At 38.8% G+C, this 11,013-nt stretch overlaps 3 non-coding genes across 3 annotated transcripts; all 3 read left to right on the top strand.

The window, feature by feature from the left end:
- Window positions 1–1,986: 1,986 nt before the first annotated feature.
- TRNAV-UAC (transfer RNA valine (anticodon UAC)) lies at window positions 1,987–2,059 on the top strand. The gene has a single exon. It is a non-coding gene; the product is annotated as a tRNA-Val (tRNA).
- Window positions 2,060–2,724: 665 nt separating this feature from the next.
- TRNAV-AAC (transfer RNA valine (anticodon AAC)) lies at window positions 2,725–2,797 on the top strand. Its single transcript has one exon. It is a non-coding gene; the product is annotated as a tRNA-Val (tRNA).
- A 1,654-nt stretch (window positions 2,798–4,451) lies between these two features.
- On the top strand, window positions 4,452–4,524 carry TRNAV-AAC (transfer RNA valine (anticodon AAC)). The gene has a single exon. It is a non-coding gene; the product is annotated as a tRNA-Val (tRNA).
- The last annotated feature ends 6,489 nt before the right edge of the window (window positions 4,525–11,013 follow it).

Raw genomic sequence — 11,013 nt, forward strand, 5'->3', positions numbered from 1 at the left:
ATATTATAAAAATCCTGTTTGTTTCAAAATATATAGTTCCTTTAAATACAAAAGCAAACAACTAAACTATGGAGAAAAAAGTAACACATTCAATATAAACTTCAATTTAAGCAAAATCCCTTTGTAGGAATAAAACTGGTAAAATATGTAATAATAATTGTAAATGTTTCATTAACCAAAAATACTTTCCTTCAGCAATAAAAAGGCCCCGTCAGTCACAATTCTGCTCTGCTAGCCAATACACAGTAACTTTTTGTCAGGTTTCATAGTGTAGTGGTCATCACGTCTGCTTAACATGCAGAAGTTCCTGGGTTCAATCCCCAGTGAAACCAATCTGTTCTTATTGTTGAAATAATACGCTATCCAACTACAATATATGAAGTTCTCGGCTTTGTTGCCAAATGACGGGATGCTTTGGCTTCCATCACAAATAGAACTACAAATTATTTTTTTTTCCACTGGCGGTCAAAACTCGTCTCTAAATGCCATTACTTTGGAGGATTTCACAGGTTTCATAGTGGAGTGGTCATCACGTCTACTTCTCACGCAGAAGGTCCAGGGTTCAATCCCCAGTAAAAACAAGCTGTTTTCGCTGTTGATGTAATTTGCTATCAACCTGTAATATATGAAATTCTTGGTTTTGTTGCCAACTGATAATATATTTTGGCTTCCCTCACCAAGAGAACTACGATTTTTTGTCTCTTTTTTATTGACCATTTTAGCAGAAAACATAATCCCATATTATAAAAATCCTGTTTGTTTCAAAATATATAGTTCCTTTAAATACAAATGCAAACAACTAAACTATGGAGAAAAAAGTAACACATTCAATATAAACTTCAATTTAAGCAAAATCCCTTTGTAGGAATAAAACTGGTAAAATATGTAATAATAATTGTAAATGTTTCATTAACTAAAAATACTTTCCTTCAACAATAAAAAGGCCCCGTCAGTCACAATTCTGCTCTGCTAGCCAATACACAGTAACTTTTCGTCAGGTTTCATAGTGTAGTGGTCACACGTCTGCTTAACTCGCAGAAGGTCCTGTGTTCAATCCCCAGTGAAACCAATCTGTTCTTAGTGTTGAAATAATGCGCTATCCAACTACAATATAAGAAGTTCTCGGCTTTGTTGCCGAATGACGGGATGTTTTGGCTTCCATCACAAACAGAACTACAAATTATTTTTATTTTTCCCCTGGCAGTCAAAACCCGTCTCTAAATGCCATTACTTTGCAGGATTTCAAAGGTTTCATAGTGGAGTGGTCATCACGTCTACTTCACACGCAAAAGGTCCTGGGTTCAATCCCCAGTAAAAACAAGCCGTTTTCGCTGTTGAAGTAATTTGCTATCAACCTGTAATATATGAAATTCTTGGTTTTGTTGCCAACTGATAATATATTTTGGCTTCCCTCACCAAGAGAACTACGATTTTGGGTTTCTTTTTTATTGACCATTTTAGCAGAAAACATAATCCCATATTATTAAAATCCTGTTTGTTTCAAAATATATAGTTCCTTTAAATACAAAAGCAAACAACTAAACTATGTGGAAAAAAGTAACACATTCAATGTAAACTTCCTTTTAAGCAAAATCCCTTTGTAGGAATAAAACTGGTAAAATATGTAATTAAAATTGTAAATGTTTCATTAACCAAAAATACTTTCCTTCAGCAATAAAAAGGCCCCGTCAGTCACAATTCTGCTCTGGTAGCCAATACACAGTAACTTTCCATCATATTTCATAGAGTAGTGGTCATTACGTCTGCTTAACATGCAGAAGGTCCTGCGTTCAATCCCCAGTAAAACCAATCTGTTCTTGGTGTTGAAATAATACTCAATTAAACTACAATATATGAAGTTCTTGGCTTTGTTGCCGAATGATGGGATGTTTTGGCTTCCATCCCCAACAGAGCTACGAATTTTTATTTTTTTTCCCTGGCGGTCAAAACTCGTCTCTAATTGCCATTACTTTGCAGGTTTTCAAAGGTTTCATAGTGTAGTGGAAATCACGTCTGCTTTACACGTAGAAGGTCCTGGGTTCAATCCCCAGTGAAACCCATGTGTTCTTGGTGTTGAAAAAATCCCCTGTCAACCTGCAGTATATAAAGTTCTTGGCTTTGTTGCTGAATAATGGGATGTTTTAGCTTCCATCACCAACAGAGCTACGAATTTGTTTTTTTTTCCCTGGCGGTCAAAACTCGTCTCTAATTGCCATTACTTTGCAGGATTTCCAAGCTTTCATAGTGTAGTGGTCATCACGTCTGCTTCACACGCAGAAGGTCCTGGGTTCAAGTCCCAGTGAAATCAATCTGTTTTTGGTGTTGAAGTAATTTCCTATCGACTTGTAATATGTGAAATTCTTGGTTTCGTTGCCAAATGACAATACATTTTGGCTTCCATCACAAAGAGAACTATGATTTTGGGTTTCTTTTTTATTAACCATTTTAGCAGAAAACATAATCCCATATTATAAAAATCCTATTTGTTTCAAAATATATAGTTCCCATAAATACAAAAGCAAAAGACCAAACTATGGAGAAAAAAGTAACACATTCAATATAAACTTCAATTTAAGCAAAATCCCTTTGTAGGAATAAAACTGGTAAAATATGTAATAATAATTGTAAATGTTTCATTAACCAAAAATACTTTCCTTCAGCAATAAAAAGGCCCCGTCAGTCACAATTCTGCTCTGCTAGCCAATACACAGTAACTTTTCATCAGGTTTCATAGTGTAGTGGTCATCACGTCTGCTTAACACGCAGAAGGTCCTGGGTTCAATCCCCAGTGAAACCAATCTGTTCTTGGTGTTGAAATAATACGCTATCCAACTACAATATATGAAGTTCTCGGCTTTGTTGCCGAATGACGGGATGTTTTGGCTTCCATCACAAACAGAACTACATATTATTTTTTTTTTTCCCCTTGCGGTCAAAACTCGTCTCTAAATGCCATTACTTTGCAGGATTTCACATGTTTCATAGTGGAGTCGTCATCACGTCTACTTCACACGCAGAAGGTCCTGGGTTCAATCCCTAGTAAAAACAAGCAGTTTTCGCTGTTTAAGTTATTTGCTATCAATCTGTAACATATGAAATTCTTTGTTTTGTTGCCAACTGATAATATATTTTGGCTTCCATCACCAAGAGAACTACGATTTTGGGTTTCTTTTTTATTGACCATTTTAGCAGAAAACATAATCCCATATTATAAAATTCCTGTTTGTTTCAAAATATATAGTTCCTTTAAATACAAAAGCAAACAACTAAACTATGTGGAAAAAAGTAACACATTCAATGTAAACTTCCTTTTAAGCAAAATCCCTTTGTAGGAATAAAACTGGTAAAATATGTAATAAAAATTGTAAATGTTTCATTAACCAAAAATACTTTCCTTCAGCAATAAAAAGGCCCCGTCAGTCACAATTCTGCTCTGCTAGCCAATACACAGTAACTTTCCATCAGGTTTCATAGAGTAGTGGTCATCACGTCTGCTTAACGCGCTGAAGGTCCTGCGTTCAATCCCCAGTAAAACCAATCTGTTCTTGGTGTTGAAATAATACTCAAATATACTACAATATATGAAGTTCTTGGCTTTGTTGCCGAATGATGGGATGTTTTGGCTTCCATCCCCAACAGAGCTACGAATTTGTTTTGTTTTTCCTGGCGGTCAAAACTCGTCTCTAATTGCAATTACTTTGCAGGCTTTCAAAGGTTTCATAGTGTAGTGGAAATCACGTCTGCTTTACACACAGAAGGTCCTGGGTTCAATCCCCAGTGAAACCCATGTGTTCTTGGTGTTGAAATAATCCCCTATCAACCTGCAGTATATAAAGTTCTTGGCTTTTTTGCCGAATAACGGGATGTTTTAGCTTCCATCACCAACAGAGCTACGAATTTGTTTTTTTTCCACTGGCGGTCAAAACTCGTCTCTAATTCCCATTACTTTGCAGGATTTTAAAGGTTTCATAGTGTAGTGGTCATCACGTCTACTTCACACGCAGAAGGTCCTGGGTTCATTTTCTAGTGAAACCAATCAGTTTTTGGTGTTCAAGTAATTTCCTATCGACTTGTAATATGTGAAATTCTTGGTTTCGTTGCCAAATGACAATACATTTTGGCTTCCATCACAAAGAGAAGTACGATTTTGGGTTTCTTTTTTATTGACCATTTTAGCAGAAAACATAATCCCATATTATAAAAATCCTATTTGTTTTAAAATATATAGTTCCCATAAATACAAAAGCAAACGACTAAACTATGTAGAAAAAAGTAACACATTCAATAAAAACTTCAATTTAAGCAAAATCCCTTTGTAGTAATAAAACTAGTAAAATATATAATAAAAATTGTAAATGTTTCATTAACCAAAAATACTTTCCTTCAGCAATAAAAAGGCCCCGTCAGTAACAATTCTGCTCTACTAGCCAATACACAGTATCTTTTCGGCAGGTTTCATAGTGTAGTGGTCATCACGTCTGCTTAACACGCAGAAGGTCCTGGGTTCAATCCCCAGTGAAACCAATCTGTTCTTGGTGTTGAAATAATACTCAATTAATCTACAATATATGAAGTTCTTGGCTTTGTTGCCGAATGATGGGATGTTTTGGCTTCCATCACCATTAGAGCTACGAATTTGTTTTGTTTTTCCTGGCGGTCAAAACTCGTCTCTAATTGCCATTACTTTGCCGGCTTTCAAAGGTTTCATAGTGTAGTGGAAATCACGTCTGCTTTACACGCAGAAGGTCCTGGGTTTAATCCCCAGTGAAACCCATGTGTTCTTGGTGTTGAAATAATATCCTATCAGTCTGCAATATATGAAGTTTTTGGCTTTGTTGCCGAATAACGAGATGTTTTTGCTTCCATCACCAACAGAGCTACGAATTTGTTTTTTTTCCCCTGGCGGTCAAAACTCGTCTCTAAATGCCATTACTTTGCAGGATCTCACAGCTTTCATAGTGGAGTGGGCATCACGTCTACTTCACACGCAGAAGGTCCTGGGTTCAATCCCAAGTAAAAACAAGCCGTTTTTGCTGTTGAAGTAATTTGCTATCAACCTGTAATATATGAAATTCTTTGTTTTGTTGCCAACTGATAATATATTTTGGCTTCCATCACCAAGAGAACTACGATTTTGGGTTTCTTTTTTATTGACCATTTTAGCAGAAAACATAATCCCATATTATAAAAATCCTGTTTGTTTCAAAATATATAGTTCCTTTAAATACAAAAGCAAACGACTAAACTATGTAGAAAAAAGTAACAAATTCAATGTAAACTTCCATTTAAGCAAAATCCCTTTGTAGGAATAAAACTGGTAAAATATGTAATAACAATTGTAAATGTTTCATTAACCAAAAATACTTTCCTTCAGCAATAAAAAGGCCCCGTCAGTCACAATTCTGCTCTGCTAGCCAATACACAGTAACTTTCCATCAGGTTTCATAGAGTAGTGGTCATCACGTGTGCTTAACACGCAGAAGGTCCTGTGTTCAATCCCCAGTAAAACCAATCTGTTCTTGGTGCTGAAATAATACCCAATTAAACTACAATATATGAAGTTCTAGGCTTTGTTGCCGAATGATGGGATGTTTTGGCTTCCATCACCAACAGAGCTACGAATTTGTTTTTTTTTTCCCTGGATGTCAAAACTCGTCTCTAATTGCCTTTACTTTGCAGGATTTCTAAGGTTTCATAGTGTAGTGGTCATCACGTCTGCTTCACATGCAGAAGGTCCTGGGTTCAATCCCCAGTGAAACCCATGTGTTCATGGTGTTGTAATAATTCCATATCAACCTGCAATATAATAAGTTCTTGGCTTTGTTGCCGAATAATGGGATGTTTTAGCTTCCATCACCAACAGAGCTACGAATTTGTTTTTTTTCCACCTGGCGGTCAAAACTCGTCTCTAATTGCCATTACTTTGCAGGATTTCAAAGGTTTCATAGTGTAGTAATCATCACATCTGCTTCACACGCAGAAGGTCCTGGGTTCAATCCCCTGTGAAACCAATCTGTTTTTGGTGTTGATGTAATTTCCTATTGACTTGTAATATGTGATATTCTTGGTTTCGTTGCCAAATGACAATACATTTTGGCTTCCATCACAAAGAGAACTTCGATTTTGGGTTTCTTTTTTATTGACCATTTTAGCAGAAAACATAATCCCATATTATAAAAATCCTATTTGTTTTAAAATATATAGTTCCCATAAATACAAAAGCAAACGACTAAACTATGTAGAAAAAAGTAACACATTCAATGTAAACTTCAATTTAAGCAAAATCCCTTTGTAGGAATAAAACTGGTAAAATATATAATAAAAATTGTAAATGTTTCTTTAACCAAAAATACTTTACTTCAGCAATAAAAAGGCCCCATCAGTCACAATTCTGCTCTGCTAGCCAATACACAGTAACTTTCCATCAGGTTTCATAGTGTAGTGCTCATCACGTCTGCTTAACACAGAGAAGGTCCTAGGCTGAATCCCCAGGAAAACCAATCTGTTCATGGTGTTGAACTAAAACCTTAACAACCCGCAATATATGAAGTTCTTGGCTTTGTCGCCGAATGACGGGATGTTTTGGCTTCCATCACCAACAGAGCTACGAATTTGTATTTTTTCCCCTGGCGGTGAAAACTCGTCTCTAATTGCCATTACTTTGCAGGATTTCACAGCTTTCATAGTGGAGTGGTCATCACGTCTACTTCACCCGCAGAAGATCCTGGGTTCAATCCCCAGTAAAAACAAGCCGTTTTCGCTGTTTAAGTAATTTGCTATCAACCTGTAATATATGAAATTCTTGGTTTTGTTGCCAACTGATAATATATTTTGGCTTCCATCACCAAGAGAATTACGATTTTGGGTTTCTTTTTTATTGACCATTTTAGCAGAAAACATAATCCCATATTATAAAAATCATGTTTGTTTCAAAATATATAGTTCCTTTAAATACAAAAGCAAACGACTAAACTATGTAGAAAAAAGTAACACATTCATTGTAAACTTACATTTAAGCAAAATCCCTTAGTAGGAATAAAACTGGTAAAATATGTAATAACAATTGTAAATGTTTCATTAACCAAAAATACTTTCCTTCAGCAATAAAAAAGCCCCGTCAGTCACAATTCTGCTCTGCTAGCCAATACACAGTAACTTTCCATCAGGTTTCAAAGAGTAGTGGTCATCATGTCTGCTTAACACGCAGAAGCTCCTGCGTTCAATCCCCAGTGAAACCAATCTGTTCTTGGTGTTGAAATAATACCCTATTAAACTACAATATATGAAGTTCTTGGCTTTGTTGCCGAATGATGGGATGTTTTGGCTTCCATCACCAACAGAGCTACGAATTTGTTTTCTTTTTTCCCTGGTGGTCAAAACTCGTCTCTAATTGCCATTACTTTGCAGGCTTTCAAAGGTTTCATAGTGTAGTGGAAATCCCGTCTGCTTTACACGCAGAAGGCCCTGGGTTCAATCCCCAGTGAAACAAATGTGTTCTTGGTGTTGAAATAATATCACATCAACCTGCAATCTATAAATTTCTTGGCTTTGTTGCCGAATAACGGGATGTTTTAGCTTCCATCACCAACAGAGCTACAAATTTGTGTTTTTTCCCCTGGCGGTCAAAACTCGTCTGTAATTGCCATTACTTTGCAGGATTTCAAAGGTTTCCTAGTGTAGTTTTCATCACGTCTCCTTCACACGCAGAAGCTCACTGGGTTCAATCCCCAGTAAAAACAAGCCGTTTTTGCTGTTGAATTAATATGCTATACACCTGTAATATATGAAATTCTTGGTTTTGTTGCCAACTGATAATATATTTTGGCTTCCATCACCAAAAGAACTACGATTTTGGGTTTCTTTTTTATTGACCATTTTAGCAGAAAACATAATCCCATATTATAAAAATCCTGTTTGTTTCAAAATTTATAGTTCCTTTAAATACAAAAGCAAACGACTAAACTATGTAGAAAAAAGTAACACATTCAATGTAAACTTCCATTTAAGCAAAATCCCTTTGTAGGAGTAAAACTGGTAAAATATGTAATAAAAATTGTAAATGTTTCATTAACCAAAAATACTTTCCTTCAGCAATAAAAAGGCCCGTCAGTCACAATTCTGCTCTGATAGCCAATACCCAGTAACTTTCCATCAGGTTTCATAGAGAAGTGGTCATCACGTCTGCTTCACACGCAGAAGGTCCTGGGTTCAATCCCCAGTGAAACCAATCTGTTTTGGTGTTGATGTAATTTCCTATTGACTTGTAATATGTGAAATTCTTGGTTTCGTTGCCAACTGATAATATATTTTGGCTTCCATCACCAAGAGAACTTCGATTTTGGGTTTCTTTTTTATTGACCATTTTAGCAGAAAACATAATCCCATATTATAAAAATCCTATTTGTTTTAAAATATATAGTTCCCATAAATACAAAAGCAAACGACTAAACTATGTAGAAAAAAGTAACACATTCAATATAAACTTCAATTTAAGCAAAATCCCTTTGTAGGAATAAAACTGGTAAAATATATACCGTATTTTTCGGACTATAAGACGCACTGGACTATAAGACGCACCCTGGTTTTAGAGGAGGAAAATGGGAAAATAAAACTTTAAGCAAAAAATGTGGTCATGACACACTGTTATGGGGCGAGGATCTGCTGCTGACACTGTTATGGGGGTAATGTCCCCAAATTCTCTACTGAGGTACCCCATCCTGGTAATGATCCTCCTGCCTTGTATATGATCCTGCTATAAACCCCCATCCAGCCTGTGCACATATCCCCCATCCAGCCTGTGCACATATCCCCCATCCAGCCTGTGCACATATCCCCCATCCAGCCTGTGCACATATCCCCCATCCAGCCTGTGCACATATCCCCCATCCAGCCTGTGCACATATCCCCCATCCAGCCTGTGCACATATCCCCCATCCAGCCTGTGCACATATCCCCCATCCAGCCTGTGCACATACCCCCCATCCAGCCTGTGCACATACCCCCCATCCAGCCTGTGCACATACCCCCCCATCCAGCCTCTGCACATACCCCCCCATCCAGCCTCTGCACATACCCCCCCATCCAGCCTCTGCACATACCCCCCATCCAGCCTGTGCACATACCCCCCCATCCAGCCTGTGCACATACCCCCCCATCCAGCCTGTGCACATACCCCCCCATCCAGCCTGTGCACATACCCCCCATGCAGCCTGTGCACATACCCCCCATCCAGCCTGTGCACATACCCCCCATCCAGCCTGTGCACATACCCCCCATCCAGCCTGTGCACATACCCCCCATCCAGCCTGTGCACATACCCCCCATCCTGCCTGCTCATATACTCCCATCCTGCTATATGCCCCCATCGTGCTCATATACCATCCTGGTATATGGCCTGTATCCTATAGCACAGAGAAAAAAACAAACGTTTATACTCACCTTTTCCTCACTCCCTCCAGCACCGATCATCTTCCTCTCTGCGCCGCTCATCTGTGTGTGTGGAGCCGTTCCCCTGCTGCATCGCGATGTCTTCCGGTCTGTGCCGATCAGCTGACCGGCTCAGCACAGATCAGCTGATCGGCACAGACAGGAAGACATCGCGTGCAGCAGGGGGGCGGCTCCACACACGGGGACGGGTGAGTGCACTGATTGACTGCACCCCGCGCTGGTAATGACGCGCGGGGGGGCAGTGAATACAGCCGCACATGATCACTCCCGGCTGTAATTGCCAGGGGTGATCATGCGGCCGGCTCTTTGCTATGCGTGCGTCCCCGCTCGTCCTCCTGCCCACCTGTCAGTGCCGTCTTCAGCGCTGAGAGATGGGCGGGAGGATGGGCGTGCATATGTAATGAGCGGGCCCACGTGGTCACGGCAGGCGCTGCTGCTGCCTGCTCGTGCCCCCGATGACCCGCAGCACCCTCATTCCCAGCCGCAGCCCTATAGTCAGACCATAAGACGCACCCCCAACTTTCCCCCAACATTTGGGGGAAAAAAAGTGCGTCTTCTGGTCCGAAAAATACGGAATTGTAAATGTTTCATTAACCAAAAATACTTTCCTTCAGCAATAAAAAGGCCCCATCAGTCACAATTCTGCTCTGCTAGCCAATACACAGTAACTTTCCATCAGGTTTCATAGTGTAGTGCTCATCACGCCTGCTTAACATGCAGAAGGTCCTAGGTTGAATCCCCAGGAAAACCAATCTGTTCATGGTGTTGAAATAAAACCTTATCAACCCGCAATATATGAAGTTCTTGGCTTTGTTGCCGAATGACGGGATGTTTTGGCTTCCATCACCAACAGAGCTACGAATTTGGTTTTTTTCCCCTGGTGGTGAAAACTCGTCTCTAATTGCCATTACTTTGCAGGATTTCACAGCTTTCATAGTGGAGTGGTCATCACGTCTACTTCACACGCAGAAGATTCTGGGTTCAATCCCCAGTAAAAACAAGCCGTTTTCGCTGTTTAAGTAATTTGCTATGAACCTGTAATATTTGAAATTCTTGGTTTTGTTGCCAACTGATAATATATTTTGGCTTCCATCACCAAGAGAACTACGATTTTGGGTTTCTTTTTTATTGACCATTTTAGCAGAAAACATAATCCCATATTATAAAAATCCTGTTTGTTTCAAAATATATACTTCCTTTAAATACAAAAGCAAACGACTAAACTATGTAGAAAAAAGTAACACATTCAATGTAAACTTCCATTTAAGCAAAATCCCTTAGTAGGAATAAAACTGGTAAAATATGTAATAACAATTGTAAATGTTTCATTAACCAAAAATACTTTCCTTCAGCAATAAAAAGGCCCCGTCAGTCACAATTCTGCTCTGCTAGCCAATACACAGTAACTTTCCATAAGGTTTCATAGAGTAGTGGTCATCACGTCTGTTTAACACGCAGAAAGTCCTGCGTTCAATCCCCAGTAAAACCAATCTGTTCTTGGTGTTGAAATATTACCCAATTAAACTACAATATATGAAGTTCTTGGCTTTGTTGCCGAATGATGGG

The sequence above is a fragment of the Anomaloglossus baeobatrachus genome, chromosome 2, assembly GCF_048569485.1.
Source record: "Anomaloglossus baeobatrachus isolate aAnoBae1 chromosome 2, aAnoBae1.hap1, whole genome shotgun sequence".
In the NCBI taxonomy this organism is placed as follows: domain Eukaryota; kingdom Metazoa; phylum Chordata; class Amphibia; order Anura; family Aromobatidae; genus Anomaloglossus; species Anomaloglossus baeobatrachus.